General features: G+C 34.7%; 1 protein-coding gene and 1 pseudogene across 1 annotated transcript in view; one reads left to right on the top strand and one right to left on the bottom strand.

Annotated features, from left to right (window-relative positions):
• Positions 1-332: 332 nt before the first annotated feature.
• LOC149426138 (MOXD1 homolog 1-like) overlaps positions 333-22,856 on the top strand; it is a 151,473-nt gene continuing 128,949 nt past the window's right edge. The window contains exon 1 of the mRNA XM_089638719.1: positions 333-481. The gene's annotated coding sequence lies outside the window, so the exon portion shown is untranslated. The remainder of the gene's footprint in view (positions 482-22,856) is intronic.
• Positions 19,487-19,605, bottom strand: LOC149426140 (U4 spliceosomal RNA; annotated as a pseudogene).

The following is a 22,856-nucleotide window of genomic DNA, read 5'->3' as shown; positions in this document are numbered from 1 at the left end:
ACACGTATGAAATAAATTGATTTAAAATTACAAATTGATGAAAGATTTCCACATTTTTGATTTTTAGAAAAAAAGACGTGTTATACATGCAATAAAAGTAAATTCTATTTTTACAGTAAATCATCTCTCATAACTCAAAACTACATTTCATACAGCTAACCCACAATTCATTATTTAAATATACAACAATAACATGCAACTCCGCTTAACAAACCCGTCCTTTGGGGGCTCGACCCCTTCTCCTCCCCCCCCCCCCCCCCCCCCCCAGACCGCACACCCCGCTTGAGCCGCCCGCCATCCAGTCCCAGTCTTCAGTCTTGCGCGTCCCCCCGTTCGACTACTGCGCATCTCTCGAGCGCATGCACGAGTTACACAGTGCGCATCGAGCACTCGACTCCGAAACAAAACAAAAACAAAAACGCCGGTAAAAAAAACGTACGTTTGGATGTTGTGATGTTTAATTGAGTGATTGATTTAACAGGTGAGCACAAGTTGGAATTTCTATAAACCAATACAAGGAAAATGAATGTTTGTTTAATATTATACTATATTTAACCCTGCGAAATACTGTTTCCAATGTTTAACTTTGTTTTTAACTGAAACGTTTTGAAAATAGCGTTGTCATTCTTCATAATTTATATATTCATTAAGAATTTTAAAACGTATTTGTAAATAGTTTAAATTCAATTTAAAAAGTGGCATAGTCCTGGGTTTCCATTTGACGTGATTGTTCGAATATTCGCTTATTCAATTATTATCATTGTAAAAGGTACATAGATAAATTATTGGACCACACCAGAACCCAATCAAGCTTCATCTTAGAAAAAATCATATTGCCAGGGATATTCATTGCATTAGTTTGCAACATCTATTAACATTTCTCATTGCATATCTTTGTATGCCTGCAAATGGTTTTTATAAATTATCTTATGAAGGGATCTTTTCCGATGAAAACCAGTATTTACGGAAATTGAATGACAGCACTTGCATCTGCATGCTATCGATGAGATTTATAGTTTAATTTCGTCCTTGTTAGCACAGAAAATGTTAGGTAGCTTTTCAGCTACATTTCACGTATTATCCTCCCATATTTTGTGTTATTCTTTTTGTAGCATCTAGCTTTATTTTCAATTGTTCAATTTTAATTGATATTTTATTCTTGGAGCTCATCTTAAGCCCCCGTACACCCAATTTCTACCGATTTATAACAAGTTTCTCGTCAAGTTTTTAAGTTCAAAAAAAAAATTTTTTTGAAGATAATATCTGCACATTTTTTATGCCAAAACGTTAATTGTATGAAATTTCCTCGATAGAAAAAAATCGCAAAGTAAGCTCTGAAAATTTTTAAAAACACTGTTATTTAATATGTTATAGGCATGAAAAATTTCATAGTGTATCTTCAATAGCAACTAAATCATTCGTCGAGAGATTTTTGCTCTATCTCAAATAGTGTTTCATTAAATATTTTCGCCATTTTCGCTTAATTATTATCGTTTTTTTAATATTTGCGCGCTCCCTCTAACATTTATATTTACATATCTTCCTTTCAAGCCATCTTTGAACGCTTACTACGGGGCCTTAAAGAAAGCGTGAAAATTTGTGAATTTATAGAAGATGGAAGATAAAAGAAACAATTTGAATAATTTCCGTAATAAATTGAGAACCAACACACTGTAATAATTTATTCACTTGACAAATGAGATTAACACTTTATTTGAAAGTAATGTATCAGTTAATTCGGTTTCCTTTTTGAAATTCACACACCTATAGAGAAAGCTAACACATTCAGCTGTGCTTATATTCCTATAGATTATCATTAACAGGTTAAGTTTACCTGTAAGTACTATTTTAAATGAACCGGTGCAAATTCTGTGTAACGCTACCCTGCTCTCCCCTACTTTCATACGACATGTTCGTACTTGAATAAATTACTTTACTGTTACAACGTATTTAGGGGAGATTTTACATTCATCAGGAACTAGTCCAAAATGTTTGTGGATTGTTACCATGTTGCTTCATACCATGATGCATTCATGTTTTGAAATGATTATAACACGTCTGATACCAATCCACATTTAAATAATAAATTGGCCTATTGGTCTTCAGCATAAACGACTGATATTGTTGATTTTTTGTCTGCACACATTCCCACAATCTTTTCTAGTATTGTTTGAAAACAAAGTACGTATGAAAATATTTATGATTTATGGCTTAAGTTTAAAAATTACTTACCTAAAATTTACTAAAAGAGTCCATTATTTCGTTTTTAAATATATTTGAATTTCACTTTTGTTTTCGTGAATGAATGAATGAATTAATGAAAACCTAGGAAGCGCCAGATAGACTCGTTGTCGATGGCTATGCAATTTATCAACTTCTGGTGGAAATCACATACACACACGCAGACGTGTACGCATTTCTCTGAAATCGGATGACATCACAGCAGTTAATATACGAAATAAATGTCCGTCCTACTCAATCGGTATTTGGCGAGGTTGTCGACTCCAGTTAGTGAGTAGATAGAAAGGTTCAATCCTCAATCAAAACAAAAAAAACAATAATACATTTTAAAATGCATGCATTATAGTAAAAAAAAACTGTGACGGGGTTGATTTTTTTTCTTATTTATTTTCTCTCTTTTTTTATCATCATTTACATTATTTGTTCTTGAATCCCCTCACCAGGCCTTGTCTCTTTATTGTGAGGGAGAACTATAATGATTTTACATAATATTTAACACCCTAATATATATATTTAAGTTGAAAAACAAAATGTTGCCGATTACATGTTAAAAAGTGTTAGTATTAATAGTATAGTCTATGGCTCTACGAGAAGCTGTAACGATTTTTTCCTAAGACAAATTTATCGGCAGCACAAAACAATATTTATCATAAAGGTTTTAAAATGTTTAATGAACTCGCTGTAAATTTTAAGGAAGTTTTGCGTATATTATGTCTGAATGCTGTGATGTCCAAATATGAGTACATAGGTAATAGAATATTATTATAGTAGTTTTAGAATAGGTATATACTAAATATAAAATGTTAAATTTTATAGCTAAATGAAATATACTACTCGTATGAACACTCGAGCGATTGGTGTAATATATATATATATATATAAATTTACCATATTATTGAACTAACACCAATCCTCAAAATATTAATACAAAACATGACTGCTTAGTGCTTAGTGCGGCTTAAATCCAATGAATTCGCCTAGATTTATCCTATATTTTTAAGTTCCATAAAATTGGCACTCAAAACGTTTTGCAAACTTGGTATTTTATGCCAAAAATCAGTCGACTCGTTAAAAAATATATAATATACATGTATTAAACATAAAAAAAAATAATTACTAAGAATATTACACTCCAATTCTTCTTGTGTGTTATTCTTTAATGATGAGAATAAAAGTCGTGCATTTCGTATAATACGAACAAAAATTGTTTGCTAAAATTATATGTTATCACTTGAATACGAATTAACATTTTTTATTTATTTGATTGCGTAAATCTGGCACACGCGGTAGGAACATTTTAAAGATAAAGAAAATTTTATTACACTGAGTGGTAGGTATAAATTCTCAGTATCGCACCGGTGAAAGATCACCATTCGGAATCGAGACGTCGCGCATTGCTTGAAATGGCTTTAGCCGTGTTTAGTGACCAGATCTGAATTCCCAAGTAGTTACTTGTAAACGTTCATACTCCCTTCTCATTCCTCTCACTCCGTTCAGCCTCACAATATTATTGCAATTGGGAATTTCATAGCTCCACTGGGTCTGAACAGTCCGGAGCAGTTGGGACTCTTGCGCGGTATTCACATAAAAAAATGGAAAAAAAAGAATCCTCGCTTGGCATATTATTTATTTGTGCGTGATGATCAACAAATTTGTCCGTGATGATCAACAAATTTGTGCGTGATGATCAACAAATTTGTGCGTGATGACTGATGATCAACAAATTTGTTCGTGATGATCAACAAATTTGTGCGTGATGATTAACAAATTTGTGCGTGATGATTAACAAATTTGTGCGTGATGATCAACAAATTTGCACATGCGCATCGCAAGAAAGCGGTAGACGTGAAACTAATAAGAAGAGAGAAAAAATGGAAAATAATAATAAAAAATTGTTTTTCTTAAAAGAGCGCCCCTATCTGTACAGTTTAAAGATAGGGGAACTATACTGCCACCCTGTTGGGAGGCGTTGTGAGGCGGGTTAAGGTGGGGACTACGGGAAGGGATTTATTAATACGGGTCTTGAAGAGGCCCAGATTATATGAAGGAGGAAAAACAGATACCGGTGGCTCGTTCCACATTCGAGCCGACTTCTCATAACTCTCATAAAGTCAACTTACAAATTGTGAACTAGTATTCCGCTGGTGTCGAGTTTCGTGTACGTGCACCGGTGCACATATCAATACTACTAGCTACATTAAGCAGGCTCCATTAAAATACACGTAGAAAAGACTCAGAATGCTCACATTACAAATATGCATTAGAAGCGGCAATCGGTTAATTTATTAACGGTTATATTACATAATATGTATCATTGGTATTATTTTTAATCACGTCACGCACAAGGTTTCTCGTTTGCAAACACCGGGCCATTATTCCTGCAGATTAGCGATGAGTCGTTCATGAGCGACTGGCACAATAAACAACTCTTTTTGATGAGCCGTATTGGTTCGACTCTTTGTAAATCGTACCACGGCTCGATTGAATGGTTAGTCATTTTTATCAGGAGATATTTTAGAAAAATAGCGCAATTAAAATTATCCAAATATTAATTGTTATTAGGACTTAGGCATGTGTACCTACACCTACTAACTACCTAGCATATTATTTATTTTTCTAGGCTGCGAACCGGTACAAAGAGTCGTACGATCTTTCATACGCTGTGAGCTGGGAGCCGTATCGCGCGAGCACAGTATTATCACTGTTCGACTCTTTGAGCCGTACGAAAATATTGAGCTGGTACCGTGACTCCAGATCTTAATAAAATGTGACATTACCCATCGCTAGTGCAGAATGCTTGTAGTAGGTAGAAGCCGGTCGCGGCAGGTGGAACATTTATGTAAATTGGAAAGATTGTGTTATTTTGTTCTTTCTTTGTCCGGATCCAAGGATAATGATTATTTCTATAACTTGTGCATTCATTATGCCCAAAATAGTGTACGATAAATAATTCAAGTGCGAAGAGAATAAATTATAAAAGCAAACAGAACATTTCATTTAGGATTACAGGCAAATCGTTTTGAATATATTTTATTCACCAAATTTTTATTTTATTTTTCAATTCTAAAACTTTATTTTTTATATCTTCAACTTTCTAATAAACAAAATATAATGAAAAATTGTTTAAAAAAATTATACACCTGTACTACACAAGCAAAGGTCTCTTTAAAAAGATTTACTTGGAACATTTATTTCTTCTTTAGTTTTTGAAAAGTACGAGGGAAGATTATTGGATCCACAATTGGGATATGTTGTGAGGATGAAGGTTAGTGGGGAGGGGAAGGAAATGGAAATGGCGAAGTTGGAGAAGTACCTGGCTATTCCGATCTGATCATAAAACAAGGTAAAAGCCGTTTCATGCATCGTTGAATTCTGAATGAATGGTTTTTCACCAGGGAGATACTTAGGACGGGTTGTTTCGGAGAATCTGAACAATTCATCAAATTTCAACGTTCATTTTCAAGTTCTGTGAAAGATTTTTTCAAGTGCTGTTTTTATTTAAGTTTTGTCAAGCAACTAGCCTACAATGATATAATAACAGAACTTGAATAAGTCTTTCACAGAACCCGAAAATGAACGTTGAAATTTGATGAATTGTTCAAATTCTCCGAAACAACCCGTCCTTGGTATATTCCACTCTGGAAATATACTTATAAATTATTACTTATAATTATGTATTCATACATGACGGCCTCCGTGGTCGAGGGATAAGGCTCTCGACTAGCAAGCTGGAGGTCGCGTGTTCAAATCCCGGCTTTGAAATTTATCAAATTTTATTTCATGTTATTTCACAATTTACTGATTTAAAATAATATACAGTATATTTGCGGCACGTTCCAGAGTGGAAGATGCTCTCAGTATCGCCCTGGTGTAGACCGCCATTCAGAATTGAAATTTTGCTTGAAATGGTTTTAACTGTGTTTGGTGACCAGATCTAAATAACCAGGTACTCCTCACCTTTCTCTTCCACCTCTCCTTCCCCCCTCCCCAATACTTTCAGCCTCAAAACATACCCCGATTGGAGATTCCACTAGTCTCACTGGCACCAGATGGTTGGGAACAGTTGGGACCACGGAGAAAGAACTCCATGGTTGGGACTCTTGTGCGGTTTTCACATAAAAAAAATATTCTGCAACCTGTTTTATTTGTAGTCAGTTTTTGTGTGTTGATTCTGGTGACCGGATAAATCATCAAAATGATAATTCATCACATCTTTAAAAAGTTATATAAAGTCATGGAAAGTGATGAAACAAAACCTTTATTAACTGGGTTAGGTAGGTTAGGTTAGGTTCAAATATTTTTTTTCATTGTTTTTAATGACTTTATAACACTTTTTAAAGGTGTGTTGAATTGTCACAGTGTTGAGTTATCATGGAACCGTTGATTCTATTTATATTCTTTCTAGAAAATAAGAGTCGCATTTCACAATGGTTTTAATATAGATAATGTATGTAAATTCGTAATATTATGTTCATTTTTATCGTAGGTGTTGTACCGCCGCTTGGCCTTGTGGGATAATCGCTTTGATGATAGTGTGAACGACTATTATTAGGATACTATTCATGAACTGACTTGCTTTAACTTATGACACATTCACTGACAACTGTGTTTTTATTTCACCATAGGTTAGCCCGTGAAGACGTCACAAGTCATAACAAAAGGTTACATACAAGTACATGTTAGCAGTCGGTCGAAAGGCGAAACAGCTGTTAGGTGTTAAAAGATTTAAACCAATCAGTTCATGGATGATGTACATTAAAATGAATCAAATACCTTCTTGAATCTAATAACAACACACTCCTGGTACTAATAAAAACAAACTTTCAACGAAATTTCAGTGATATCGGATGACTACTTTTCGAGTTTTGCGGACACAAATATACGCAAGCTGAATTTTTATGTATGTATATGAGACGATGTATTTTCTTACTATATATATATTTATTCAGTGTATGTTGTTTATTCGAATGTTTGTAAACTTGAAAAATTTCGACATTTTTCAGTTCATCTAAGCATCTGTCAAACATTTAAACAAAATAAATACACATTTTAAATTAAGAATTCTCTTTAATCTCCAAATAGTAAAAAATTAAGTCGTCATCCGCGTCAACCTGTTTGTGCGCTTAGTTCTTCTAATTTTTCTAAACTACGCAAGGGATTTTGATAGTATTTCCATCGATGTTTATCGTAGAATTCACAACAGTAAAACTTTACTGCAAATCATTCACAACCTCGAGCAATGCCGGGTATGTTAGCTTGTCAATGAATAAAATAATTTTCGTGCTTACTGTATCGCTTGTCTGATATGATTTTTACTTTTCAGTTCCTATTTTGAAAATTAAAAATTCACTGAACTTGAATACTTTTACGCATCACGTCCCATCATATTTTTAAATCACGCACTCATGCACCGAAATTGTGTAATGAACATAAGATAAATTTACATTACAAATAAAAACAGAAGAAAATTTAAACAATACATATTACGATAACAGTAAAAATCTGTACATTTTTTGTATCATACAGGGTTTTCCAATAAGAGGTGTTATTTTGATATTCAATCGTAAAAGATTAATGGTTTCGTTGCTTGTGTAGCACGTAGCGCCGTCTTGTTCAAATTAAACGTTGTCCAGATCAATACCATCCAATTCCGGCCATAAAAAATCATTAATCATCTCTCGATAGCGCAATCCATTCACAGTAACTGTTGCTCCAGCCTAATTTTCAAAAAAGTAAGGTCCAATGACTCCGTCGGACCATAAACCGCACCAAACAGTCACACGTTGAGGATACAGAGGCTTTTCAACAATCATTCTTGGGTTTTCAGAACCCCAGATGCGACAATTTTGCTTGTTGACGAAGCCACCGAGGTGGAAATGGGCCTCATCACTCAAGATGATTTGCATTTGATTCACTCAAGTGAATTTTAATAATTTCAATGCGTTGTTGAAGCGTGTATCGTTCCATTTTTTAAATGTATGTTAAGGTCAAATGTCAAAAAATGACAACTTCAAATGTAACATCTACCGAAATAGCGGGCTATTCAAAATAACACCTCTTATTGGAAAACCCTGTATCATGATGCATTCTAGTTCTCTAAATATTAGTCAAGTTATGAATCAGTAGGAAATTGACAAGTCATTTCAATGTAATTTGTTACTTTCTTCGAAATATGCCAACAAAGAAAGCGTATTGACATAAAGCTGGGTTTTATTTTTAGTTGTATAATTTATTTCAATATTTTTGTAAATGCGGTAAACATAGCATTCATAATACTCATATGTTGTTTTCTTTTTTCTGATTTCCGCCGCTGCGCGATAAAACCATATAATCAGGATGTTGTTTTGTAAAGTTTTATAAATAGTTGTAAAAGCTGTCATAAATAACAAGGTAAATAAATTTATAAATAATCTCTTAGACCAATGAGTTATAATTGCATTCATAACTATGACGAAGCGCAAAATGTCTTGATTCATTCTGAAGTAACCTAGGATGACCAATTCGTTAGATTCATAACAATGCAAAAACGATTCCTAAGAAACTCTTCCTGATAGTTGACTCATTTCCTACAACATTTACCAACCTGCAAACTGGTTTTCTAACAGGTTTTTTTTAAAGTTAGATCTTATCATTATTGCATTGTCTGCTCTAATACTTTGTAGATTTAAGTTATAAATCATAAAATAACATCGAATGCTTTCAATCATTTATGGTTTTTATGCTAACGCAGATCACTGAAAAATCACGGGATATTATAATGATAGCATTTGTAAAACTGAAAGTTTGCAAAACTAGACAAAACACACAATAATAAAGAAATTTTTACCGCTGAAAATCGTATACTACCACAAACTATCGTAAGAATTTCGTCAAAAATTAGTTATACCAACAATTAAAATATTATTCCATCACACGTCGCAACTGTGTTGGGAACAACTAGTCACGTGATACGCACTCCATCTCGTTCCAGCAGCACGGTAATAGACGAGACAGAATGCGGCATGTGATGTACAAATATTTTTTTTTGTTTTTTGAAAAAAAATTCTCATTGACATATTCGTTTTTTACTCTAAATATGTTCAGGAATAGCTGGTTAAATTACGGCTACGTGCTGTTACACCCTGTGTACACTGTAAAAAATAATTACTATTCACAATATGTTAAACCACATCATGCCGAAAGGTGGAAATTGCGTATTTTTGGATTATTCAGTATGACACTGCCTAAAATATGCTAATACTACTATGGTAAGTAATTTTCTGTTGCAAAATACAATATTACTATGGATAATATACTAATGACTTGGACAAACAAAAACACGTAGGTATCTCTCTTTTGTTTGAAAAGTTTACAGCGTGAATCATGTTACCTGCTTATCTTAGCCTCAGAAATTACATTTCCTAAAATAGCTTTAAAGTTTCTCTTTCGTTTGTGAATAATCCTGTGAATCAAACGCCAAGTTCTGTGAATTCCAACTTTACAATTTTTGTTCGAGACATTGATGAATTGAAAATGCCTTATTCACTTATTCTGTCAAAATATTATCACATTGAAAAATAATTTATCTTGCGCGTTCCAAATTTCTACCGATTTATTAAAACATTTCTCTTGAACACTAAGTTGTTTTCGAAAATAACAAATATACATTTGTAGAACCGGAACGGTAAAATTGGAATTGAAAATTATTAAAAATATTTTGTTCAGTTATTTATCATGATATAGGTTATAAAAAATCAATGTATCTTTTTATGCGACTTAGGAATTTGTCGAGAGATTTTTTCTCTGTTTTAGACGAGTCGTGTTTTATTAAATACTAGTGGTTCCCTCAATGCTTCGCTATTGCTAATGTCTGTCTCGGGCGTCTCTGACTTCTTCCACCATTACCACAATGTTATTGTTAAAAAAATATATTAAATCGAATTTAAGTCGACTCCGTATCTCATGACGGTGCAGAGATATTGCATTAAATATTCCTCTGGCGTCCCCGACTTCTAATACCATTCAAAATCACTATCTAAACACTCATGGCACTAATAAGAACAAACTTGGAAATATTTATCGATATCGGTCGACTACTTTTCGAGTTTTTAGAGCGCAAACATATATAGCCTGAATTTATATTTTTCGAAATGTTTACTTAATTATTATCGATTTTTAGTATTAACGAGATTCCTCTAGCATTTCTTCTTATTTTTGCTACGGAGCCTTAAAGAATTTCGTAAAATCATTTCAATATCACGAATCTTGGAAATTTCCGGAACTTTGTCATGAGTTACTCATGATATCAAAATATATCTATATACTCGTAAAGCATATGTGATTTAATCTCTTACGCTCAGTTTTTCAACAAATTCTGAAAACTCAGCATCAGAGCTTAATTGTTTACTTACCGATTACTTCATTCGAATTCAATGAAATATCTTTGGCTTCAAATTGTATTGACAATAAAAAACGGTTATCAACATTTGTTTTTGTGATTTTACGAGCTCTTTCAATAATTGGTTGAATAAAACAGTTGACTAAGGTTGGCTTACGTTTTCGTACTAGTTTCGTGGTTTTGTTGGCGAAAAAGTCGTAAAAATGCAGATTTTCCAAGTTCCAAGTTCCAATCCGGGGTGAAACTGGTGATGAATAATCTGGCCATAATCTTTCGTTTTATCTCCTTTATCAACTTGAGCTTAAATTGACAGAGAAAGATTAAGAAACTCCTAATACCTCCTTGACGGCCCAGCGGCTACAAACTCTACGGCCTCTGAAAATATCCATTATGTCAGTATTCCTTGAAAGGTTTATTCTGTTAGAAATGCAAATTTCTTTTTTTATGATAATGACCCTCCCGAGAGGACAGAATCTTTTGAAAAAGTTTTATATCACCTTGTAAATTTTATTTACATCAGCTATTTTTTCCCACGGTGAGTGAAATGTTTTCACCTTGTGGAAAATTCAAAATCTGTATACACTTTATATTTTCTTTTGTCGAAATCATTTGCTATTTTGGATGTTGGAGTACATCATTGACACCTGTGCACTTGATCCTCCGCAAACTGGAATAGAAATATGTATTCAGTTACTACCGAACCATTCTAGAAGATTCATCAGAAATGAGATTTTCCTTATGCCAGCCTTATGCTCTTCCTGCATAATATACAACATATCATTTTCAGTGTTTCCTACTCATAGTTGTTTTTTTTTTATTAATTCCACGCTGGTGGTTCTGAGAAACTAAATTTCTCTCGGGCCCTATGTAATCTCTTTCCTTCTTTCGGATCTTTTTGGGGAGAGAAAGGAGTGAACATGGGTCTTGAAAAGACTTAGGAGGGAGGAAACACAGATGGCGGCAAATCGTTCCACAGCCGAGCAGAAACTCAAGAACGAGTCGTAGAAGCCACCCGTTCTATTGTGTCAAATATGTTGAGCGCGCGTTTGGATAATGTTTGCCCGAGTATGCACCGGTACCGAAGGGATCAATGACGCTAGTTTCTTGGAGCATCTTCCATTGTAATATCGGTAGAACAAGGACAGCATACCTACGTGACGCCTGTGCTCTAAAGATTGCAATCCGCTTATTAAGATAGTGAAAGCTATCAAACGGACGACACGTTTCTACACAGACTCAAAGTTTTTCACTTATTTTAAGGCTCTAGACCAGAGGTGGCTGCCAAATTCAAAAGCGGGGCACACTTTTGCGATTTGTATAGGGTCAGCAGTTGTGTACAAATAAGCTTCTGATGATTTAATGTTTATATCTATACGATTTTTATCGGTGTTAAATTTATCCCTGCTTTTTGACTGTTTGACCCTGAGTTTCTTATTCTTGCCACGATACATAAGTTACTCATTCTGTCTTGTGAGTTCTCGGCTTGCAGCGATATATACAGAGTTATGCGAGTCTGATTCTTTGAAAACAAAAATGGGTTTTAATACAGATTATCTTCATGAAGGTACGCATTTTTTTCTGCCTTCCACTTTCTTCTACTTGATTTGTATTGAATTAAGTCGCGCGTAATCATTTTACAATCTAACAAGATTTAATCAATTTAGGAAACAACGACTTTATTATAATTTCTGCTTTCTACCAAAAATATCCACGCCAATCAACATTAATTATATTCACATCATTGGCGCTCCCTTAACCCTCAGTGTGCCAAGACATCCACCGTGGATTTCTTAGTAGCTCACCGTACTTGCCTTAACCCTTAGTGTGCCGAGACATCCACCGTGGATTTCTTAGTAGCTCACCGTACTTGCCTTAACCCTTAGTGTGCCGAGACATCCACCGTGGATTTCTTAGTAGCTCACCGTACTTGCCTTAACCCTTAGTGTGCCGAGACATCCACCGTGGATTTCTTAGCAGCTCGCCGTACTTGCCTTAACCCTTAGTATGCCAAGACATCCAACGTGGATTTCTTAGTAGCTCACCGTACTTGCCTTAACCCTTAGTGTGCCGAGACATCCACCATGGATTTTTTAGTAGCTCACCGTACTTGCCTCCATTTTATGGTATTTTGAACCTTAGAAAATTGTCCCAACATGCTACATTTTTTTATTTCCTTGGCAAGCAGGTCAGTTAGTCAAAAATTTTCAACAATAATTTTTAATTTTCCAAGTCATGGTATTGTATTTATTTACAGTGAAGCCTCTTATTTTTTTTGTTATTTGTTTTTGGGGTATTATGCCGTGTTGCGCTAACTCCTTCTTTAGCCAACGTTTCGGACAGCATTGCAGTGTCCATCATCAGGGCAGATGTCTTATTTGAGGTTGTGTTAAAATGTGAGCTTAAGTATGAGGTTGTGATACCGTGTTGCCAGCTCCAACCCTCTGAGCTAACATTAACGTATCATTTTTTTTTATTTAAAGTGGTTTTCTTCGTTTAGCTTTGGTGTATCCGTCAATTACCGGATACCAAGAACTATTAAGCTTAGCTCCATCGTCTCTATTGATGTTTACGGGATTTTTATGAATTTCAATGGCCTCCGTAATCAGCCGTGCTCTATAAGTTTTCGGTCTCCCCAGGATTTCAGGAACAAATCCAAAGTAATGCCCGGTGTCAATCAAATGCTCGGCAATTGCCGATTTGTCAGGGTGGCCGAGTTTACAAGCTCTGAAGTGTTCCGAAATTCTTTTGGAGATAGTCCGCTCTGTCTGGCCTACATAGACCTTGTCACATCCGGAACAGCTGAGTTTATACACTCCATCTGTTTCCAGAGGAAACTTAGTCTTTGCAGACCTCAGTAAGTCCTGTATCTTTGTTGTTGTTCCGAAGACAGTCTTGATATTTTCCTTTCTCAAAAGCTTGGCAATTTTGTCTGTCACATTGTGCACATAAGGCAGGAAGGCACAGCCTTTCGACTCTTGTTCAACTCTGTCTTCGTTTGGTGCAGATTTGGCTCTTATGATTTGCCTTGTCTGACTTGCTGGGTAGCCGTTACGCTCCAGTGCATCGGTCAGCTTCGTAAGTTCCGCTCCGATTTTATGTTCTTCGCATATTCTGGTCGCTCGGGTCACCAATGTATGGATAAGTCCTCTCTTCTGCGCTGGGTGGTGGTGCGAATCAGCGTGTAAGTACCGATTCGTATGGGTTGGTTTCCTATATACAGTATGCCCTAGGCTACCATCGTGTTTCCGCATCACCTCCACATCTAGAAAGGGCAGGATTTTATCTTCGTTTTCCAGTTCCATTGTGAATTTAATTTTGCTGTGGAGAGAATTAAGATGGTCCAGGAATTCGTTTAGTTTCTCCGTTCCATAAGGCCAAATGGCGAAGACATCGTCGACGTAGCGCCACCATACTTTAGGGACAGCCGAAGCTGTGTCGAGTGCCACTTCTTCAAACTTCTCCATAAAAAAGTTGGCTAGTACTGGCGATAACGGACTGCCCATCGCAACTCCCTCCAATTGCTCAAATAGTTCACCCTGAAATGCAAAGTATCCCGTTTTGAGGCAGTGTTCAAAAAGTTTGCAAATGTCTTCCTCATATATCTCCCTGAGCATTGTCATGGAGTCTTCTAGAGGCACATTTGTGAAAAGTGACACGACGTCAAAGCTGACCAGAATGGAGCTGGCAACACGGTATCACAACCTCATACTTAAGCTCACATTTTAACACAACCTCAAATAAGACATCTGCCCTGATGATGGACACTGCAATGCTGTCCGAAACGTTGGCTAAAGAAGGAGTTAGCGCAACACGGCATAATACCCCAAAAACAAATAACAAAAATACTTTTGGCCGTGAAAATCTTAAATCATAAGCCTCTTATTACTTATTTTTAATGTGAAAAACGCATATTTTACTGGAAAATATTATTAATGTCAAGAATATTTTCGTATGTCTTCATAACATAATTTTTTTTATAACATTAGAGAGAGAAAAAAAATCCCTAAATATAAGTAGTTGTCCTATGGAAACTACAAACAATAAATATATAAACACATTATCTGGTAAAGCGACACAATTTCTAAAAAAAAATTTTTACAAAAAAAGTAAGTTATTACAAAAATAGCGTCATCCAGTGTACGGCGAGCGATTGGCATTTTACTCCCGGCATTCTAAGGGTTAATGAATGAAGAACTCTGAAATCTTTGGTTAAAAATCATTTCAGTTTATTTGATGAAGCGATTAGTAAGCAAATTATTTAGCCTGTATTTGCCACAATCTGAAAACCTCTCCCATCTCGTCTGTAATATTGGGACGGAAGTTTTGTTCCTAAGTCAAATATGGTATCTCTCAATGTGTCTGAAAGGTAAATACATTCACACATCGCTATGTCAATGTTCACTGGAGCATGCTCTAAAAAGACGGGAACTTTGTAAAAAAGGGAACCATCATTCAAAATTACCTCTAAAATCATAAGATTTGTAAGTAGGTACTTAAATACCCCCATACTTAAGGCGATGCCATACGTAGTAATGCAAAATCATGTGTTTTTGGTTTGAAAATTTGGTCGCCTAGAAATGTTTCAGATGCTTTAATTAAATACTGCGAGTAGAATACATTTTGCCCTTTGAAATAATCGAATATTTTTTAGATAAGTCTTTTTATAAGCCCAGAAAAAAATAATGTATAAGGCCTGTGGAAATTGCTTTAAAGTTCAAAATCTCCTACTTACGAACCCATTTTCGGTTATAATTTTATTGTGTAATGTGGCAAATTAAGTTATTTATAAAATGATAGCAAAAAAAATAAATATTTATGCCTGAGCATCCACAAAATAAAATAAAAGGCACTTTTTGGCCATTTTTTTTTTCTTGCATAAATCAAAACAGGCAGATGGTGTTAAGCTGGAATTTAAACCTTATCGCCATCTACGTAAGGGGTGTTATTGATAGTGGCTCAATTTAAAATATTACACGACGTAGGGCATCGCCTTAATTATAATTCATAAATATTTTACGTTACATTTTTTCGTTTCACCTTTCAAACATACAATACAATAACATAGGAATATACAATAGGTCCAAAGAAATGTCACCACCTCATTGACAATAATTTTTTTTTTACATAATTTTTTCAGTCCGGAAGGTAACATAATATTGATTATATCGATTAGGCAACTCGTAGTAGAACCACGATTATGCGAACACTGGCGGGATAGATATGTAGTATCCAACACGTCCACCATTTTGAACCGGAACCGGAACGTAACAAATTTTACAGTATTGCTAAATGGTTTTCGCTGCGCTCATTCAATATTTTTTTTGCATTTGTAGCCTTACTTGCTGTAATCACTTCTTCAATAATAACAAAATCACGTTAATTATTTAATGAATTATCAAAGAATGTTGAAATGCTATATTTATATACTTCATCGGTGTAATTCTCTTGGAAAATGCTTTAAATATGGTTCTTTTCACGATATTTCATTACTTGACTCTATCATTGAAGTGATGATTCTCCCCTTTCTGTGTGGTTTGTACCTTGGTTCAGATAAACAGAACGTGTGGCGTTGTTTATAAAACAACGTAATATTTGAACAAGACAAGAGTGGAAAAAGGTATAACGATTGGCTCTTTCCTTAGCTTTACATTTCCAAATATAACTCTCTTGGGTTTACCATCAAATTGACTCAACATTTTATTTCAAGAAAATAAAATTCAATACTCTTATTAAAAATGAAACAATTTTTTTGAAGTAATTATTAGCACGCAAAAACACGGTTTAAATTCTTTCTGACGGCTTCCTTGGTTTAATGGTTTATCCCGGCGTGCGCAGGTAAATTTTATTTGATAAATTTGTTTTTTTTTTCATTCATAATTATTGATTTAAAAAATCGCATTTTCTGGATTGGTTCCAACTGGTTACAACGTCACTTTGACTTAAAAACCGCCACTGGCTGTTAAGACGGCTGTCACCAACGTTGCCCGGCGTAACGTCAACGCCACTGAATTCACGAATAAAAACAAAACATGACGTTTTGGCGGCAAATCAAAAATGGTACATTTTAAATTTAAATTTATTCGCGAACATAAAAATAAATTTAAAATGCCTTCATTATCTTGATTTTATTCGAGAATAAAAAAAAAAGTGAAAATATACCCTGTTTCATCGGCAAAATTTGAAAAAAGAATATCTATTTTATCTTCAATTTGGATGTTTTTCCGCAAAGGCTATTTAAATTGTAAAGGGTCAAATATCTCATTAGTGATTTATTTTTTGAGATACCTATTACATGGTTCCACCAAAAAAGCTGGTGAAAATAGACGTACTTTCAGTGAAGCGGATCGATTTACCGGTAAGTGCATTACTCCGAAATTCCTAAAAAGTAAAAAAAATGACTGATTGTGGACCGCGGAATGAAAAGCACAGAAGACGCCGATGTTTTTTGTTCCTTAATCGAAAAGCAGAATTGTCCAGAGACAATTTTCAGTGTTCAGCTTAAGTATGTAAAAGCATTACAGGCATATTTTTTACAAAATTTTCAGTTTAATTAAGTATAAGATTGGTATTTCTTACCTGAATGCTTTTTACGAAAAGTTTAATCTTTGATTTTGGTACAAAACATTAAAGATAAAAAGGTATAAAAGTGTCGTAATGGTTTCGCAAGACGTATCGTTTATGTACGTGACTTGAGATAATTCATGAGAAAAAAACAAATTTCCGGAGTTGAGGGAAAATGCGTCTTTCGGAAATGTCATCAACTTTCAACTAAGATCGATGAAAACGGCGAAATGTGATCAACGATCAACTGAGCTTTGAAAATAACGATCACTCTATTTCCAACTTACAAAGGCGAGATGTTGGTACGGTAACCTGATTGAACCCTGAAGTTCATACTAAACCCTTTAAATCAATCGCCTGAGAGAAATGAACCCTCAAACATAATACGGTATAAGTATTTTAACGCGAAGCAATTCTCGACTTCTTCATTTAAATGAAATCTCACGAAGTTTGCATACGGGATCTGGAGACAATCGGTTTTCGATTAGAGCCATTGCTAGTTATGCTAAAACCTCCTAGATCACAAGGCCGGGACACTCAATCAAATCAGCCTTCTATGTAACTTGTACACGGTGTCCGGGAACTCGTTGTACAAGCGGACAATTGGTGAATCCATATTACACGGAGAACTAAAAAATACTTTTTTCTCGATTTGAGTATTTGAGTACTTGATTTTTGTTTTTGTTTTACCTAAATTCTCCAAAGAATCGAAGTTAGCAGTCCACAACGGAGTGCTGGTACCTATCTTGATGTATGGAAGTGAGGCATGGAACTGGCAAAGAAAGGGTGAAAGTAGATTGAATGCTGTTGAAATGAGATCCCTGAAGCGTATGTGTGGTAAAACCATGTTTGATCGTGTGAGGAATGTGGAGATCCTCAAAGAGTGCAAGGCTCATGTAAGCGTAATGAATAAGATTAAGAAAGGGACGCTTAGATGGTTTGGGCATGTAGAGCAAATGAGCGAAGATAGGAGTGTAAGGAGGATATATGATGCAAATGCGAATGGTAGCAGAAGTCGGGGACGACCGAGGAAGACATGGCACGATCAAGTGAATCAGATACTCGAGTCGGGCCATGTCAAGAGTCAGAATAATAGAAGAGTATGTATGAGACGATGTATGATTGTGAATGAGGAAAGAAGTGTGTGCCAAGACCGAGTTGTTTGGCGGTCCGTTCTCTCTGCCTACCCCTGCGGGGAAACGGCGTGATGGTTAGTTAATTAGTTAGTTAATTATAACCGCAACTTAAGAGTCAAAATCTTTTGGAACAGGGTCTGCGCTTGAACGCCTTTTAAAAGGAATAACACATCTGAGCAACCGCCTAGCGACTGACATTTTTCACATTTGACTTTGAAAAACTCAACTCCCGACTCGATTTAGTTGAAAACGAAAGCTGAAATCAAAAAAGTCTTAATGTAAATTTTATTATAGATTCACCACGTTTCCACTTCCTTAGTTTCCGGACACCATGTGTAATATAGAATAGTATTTCTCAATAATATTTAGTAGTTGAACCTTTCGTATTGTGTAAAACACAACAAAAAGTATTTTTTCAATGTTAAATTGATGTGAAAGTCTCACATTTCGAGGGAAAGGTTTTGTCCTCCAAGCAGCGGCCCTTTGTAGTTAACTTACATACCTACAGATGAAATTTTTGGTTTGCTAATTTTTGTTTTGTTAGTAATCATTTTTTTCATTAATTTTCTAATTAATCGTATTCAGGTAAAAATTAATGTGTTCGAATTTACAGCCAGTGTTTTTGCGAAACAAAGCCCGTTGATCATCACAATCATCAATCATCGCCACTGAAGTTATCTTCTAATCTAGAAGCAAATTATCTGGGATCACTCTCGTTAAAAGAATGGAAGCTAATAGGTCTTTGACAGGAAATAAAGTAACGGTCCTTTTGGAATTGATCTGTCAATGTAAGATGAACATCTAATCTACTCCAAAAAGGTAGCCCAATTACTGAATTGTGATTACAAATTTCCAAAATGTACTCCTTTTAACATGAGCCTGTCTTGACTTGACATTATCCCTATTTTTTGTGATTACTCTATTTTTTGTGATCTATTTTTGTCATTGCTGTATTTTTTTTAATTACATTAAATTGTAAAATCTCTCCTTGTATTAGCTTCATGTAATATGATGTATGTTATAATTGGATATGGTCTGCAATAAAAAAAAACATATACTATAATACATCTTTATTTTCAATATTTGACCTAGGTACGCCATCTCTTAGACCAGCTAGTAGCCAAGTTCAAAGAAGAAAAAAATGGTTTGACTGAGGATTGAAACTTCCTCCCCAGAGACTGGCTCTCAAACTGCTGTGAACTGGGGGAGTATTGGTAAAAGTTTTCAACTTATCAATATTCGCACTTCGGATAAACCTCATTGGTTACGATATCACCAGTGCGCAAAGTATATTTGCGGGTGTGTACGAGATTGATATAAAAAATTGATAGAATGCATTGTAATGACAACGACTCTATCTGCCGTGTTTCAGCTCAATCTGATGTCGGCAACGGGTTTAATTTCCGCTTCCAAGATTTGCATTCGCGAAAAAAAAAGTGTCATTCAAATAGATGTATTTAGAAAGGGCACAGCCCTCAGAGTTAGTTGGTTTTAAGCTGCTAAACATTAATAGGAAATACTTGATAACCTGAAGATATCACAAGAAATGTTTACTTCTCAAGTATAATGGGAAACGACTTAATAACTGACCAAACAACCATATTGTATTTTAACCACTGTCTGGCGGCCACCCATCCCGGCTTTGTAGTTTAACTTCTTCGTTAATGATACTAAATATATTATACTAAATAGATAATGCTAAATAGATAATATTAAATAGATAATTCTAAATAGATAATGCCAAATAGATGACACTAAATAGAAAATACTAAATAGATAATACTTAATATATAGTACTAAATAGATAATACTAAATAGGTAAAACTAAATAGATAATACTAAATAGATAAAACTAAATAGATAGTACTAAATAGATAATATTAAATAGATGGTACTAAATAGATAATACTAAGTAGATAATACTAATTATATAATACACACTAAAAAAGCCTTCCGTGTAGATTTTGAAATCCAATGTCGCCACTGGGTTAATACCTATTGGTTTTTGCCCATTTAGCATGCGCTCTGTCTTTCTTGCAAACATCGTATATCGCCATCTCTCCTTTTGATCGAAATGAACATTTTCGCACAGTTGATGAAACACAATTTTGTATTTGAAATTTAAGCAAAGAATTGTTAGACTTTTGGATAACAAAACACGCCCAAATCGCATTTCTTGTGTTCCTTTTTTATTCTATGGTTGATAAGTAAAGTTTAATCGTAAACGTAAAATCTGATCTAAAAACAAATTATCAGCAAAGAACCGAATTATTGCTAAAAAAGTATTTGTAATAAACACCGCTGTGCGAAAGGAATCTCAAAAACCACCGCTCGTTGATTTTTTTGTATTTTTTGCAACCTCCGTATCGAAGTCGTAAAGTTAATGGGTGTGGGACCACAGGTCGCTAGTCTAAAACTTGGCAAAGTATGTTCCTTACACGTATTTTGCAAATCGATATGAATTCGTTCCAGAACATCGCATAACCCAGATAAGACAATTCAGAATCAAATCGTCTCTTTTAGCTGATTTCAATATATTTAAAATAAGTACGTAACGTTTTTCTTCTCCTTTCATTCAGGAATTAAAATATTATTTTTAGGGGAGGCTTAATCCTTATGGTTAAAAAAACAAATGCACCCTTGAGGTTATTTAATTCTAAATGACCCACCAACTCCATTGTTATTCAATAATACTTGTCAAGAGAGGTCAAAATATATTTAGAAAAAATTTCGTTCTCTTTTTAAATAACACTTTTCTACTCATTTACTTCAAGAAACAGATATCTGAGGAATTGGAAAAAGTTGCATTAAAGTTACAATTTAATGCGATGCACCATGTCGTGTAATATTTGGAATCGGGCCGCCAACAATAACACTCCTTCTGTAGATGGCGATAAGGTTTAAATTCCCGCTCAAAACCAACCGCCTTTGTATTGAAGAAAGAAACGTTGGCAAAAGGTGGGCATTATTTTATTTTGCTAAGTTCAGCCACAAATATTTAAATGTTTTAAGATAAATTAAAAAAAAACTTAATTTGCCACATTGTACAGTAAAAACATAACCGAAAAGGGAGCTCGTAAGCAGGAGATATTTTAAACATTAAACAGTTTTTATTGACCAAATATAACATTTTTTCCGTGCTCATAACAAATGCTTGATTATTTCAAAGATATGTTCTACAAGCAGTATTTAATTAAAGCATCTTAAAAGTATCAAATTTTCGAACCTAAAACACATGATTCTGCAAAATTTCGTAGTGCTTCGCCTAAGTAGTTAAAATTAATAAACCTAACCAATTTACCACGTTTTATCTTTCGACGCCATGTTTAATCTTGTTAGTATGGTGTGCAGTTTTCCGAAAGATTCCGCTTTAATCTAAAAAAGCACAAAGTATTATACACAACCCTTATTTTTAATCCTTTGCCCACGTAAATTAAATCCATTCAGTACTTTATTACGAGTAGGTATTAGGGTAAACGGAGAAATTAAAGTTGGCCTCGGAACACTAATTTTAAATTAGACCAAAGATTAAATATATCGCAAACAATATTATATTATGCGAGTACTAATACAAGGTTTTCCCTTAAAATACCTTTTCCCAACAAAAGAATGAACTTGCTTTGAAATTTTAAGAATAGTTTGCATATCCATGACCTAAGTCCACGAACTATATCCACGTCCTATGTCCACGATTTATCTATGGTTAAGTCCACTGAGTTTAAAGCGGTGATCGGGCAAATGGCCCATTAACATTCTGTGAATCGCTCATAGTATTTAGAGCGACCGAAGAATTCATCTCATAATCCAAACATTCGCACTTAGCTCACGTATCATTTCCTCCCCGACTTGTACAAAGTATGTTATAATATGTACAGCAGATAGCAGCTCGGTGGGATCCGTTTAGCGTTTAGCGTTTAGCCCGATTGCGGTTAGGGACATTCGAATTCCACGAAAAAAAATTAATCCCTGACGCCGGCTTGCGGTGGCGTTTTGCTGTTACACGTGATTTAGATTTACAACATCTAATGTCTCAAGGTTAATGTATCACCTTTGTTATCAATTTAATCCATTGTGTCTTGAAAGTAGACGTTTTCAATAATAGTGTCTTATTACTTATTACTAAGAAGATCAAAAATATCGATGTTCTGTCATCGATGTCGTGCTTATTGGAATGCTAAAAAATCCATTGCCTGGATCTATATAATATGCTTGATCGTCTTTGGCATAGGAAGTACCCTAAACAAAATACAGCGATCAGTTAGGTTTACAAAGTGACAATCAAATGTATTCAGAATAGGGTTGGAATGAGTTTTTAATTTGATCCACAAAATTCATCAAGTTTTCATTAAACATGTCCAAATCACCTAAGTATTGGTTTCCCATAATGTAAAACCGCTGTATCGGGGAATGAGCAATGTAGTTGCGCTTTGGTATTATACAGCAGTAGAATATAGTATTGTGTCGTGTTGTTCTTGTGGGTATGCGTAGGTTTATAAATTGAAGGATTTCGGAAGAACCTAATTTTCTTTGGGGAGTACTGT

Source organism: Hesperophylax consimilis, chromosome 1 (genome assembly GCF_061612785.1).
Source record: "Hesperophylax consimilis isolate HC1 chromosome 1, BYU_Hcon_1.0, whole genome shotgun sequence".
Classification (NCBI taxonomy): Eukaryota; Metazoa; Arthropoda; class Insecta; order Trichoptera; family Limnephilidae; genus Hesperophylax; species Hesperophylax consimilis.
This window is presented reverse-complemented; position numbering and strand designations above follow the sequence as displayed.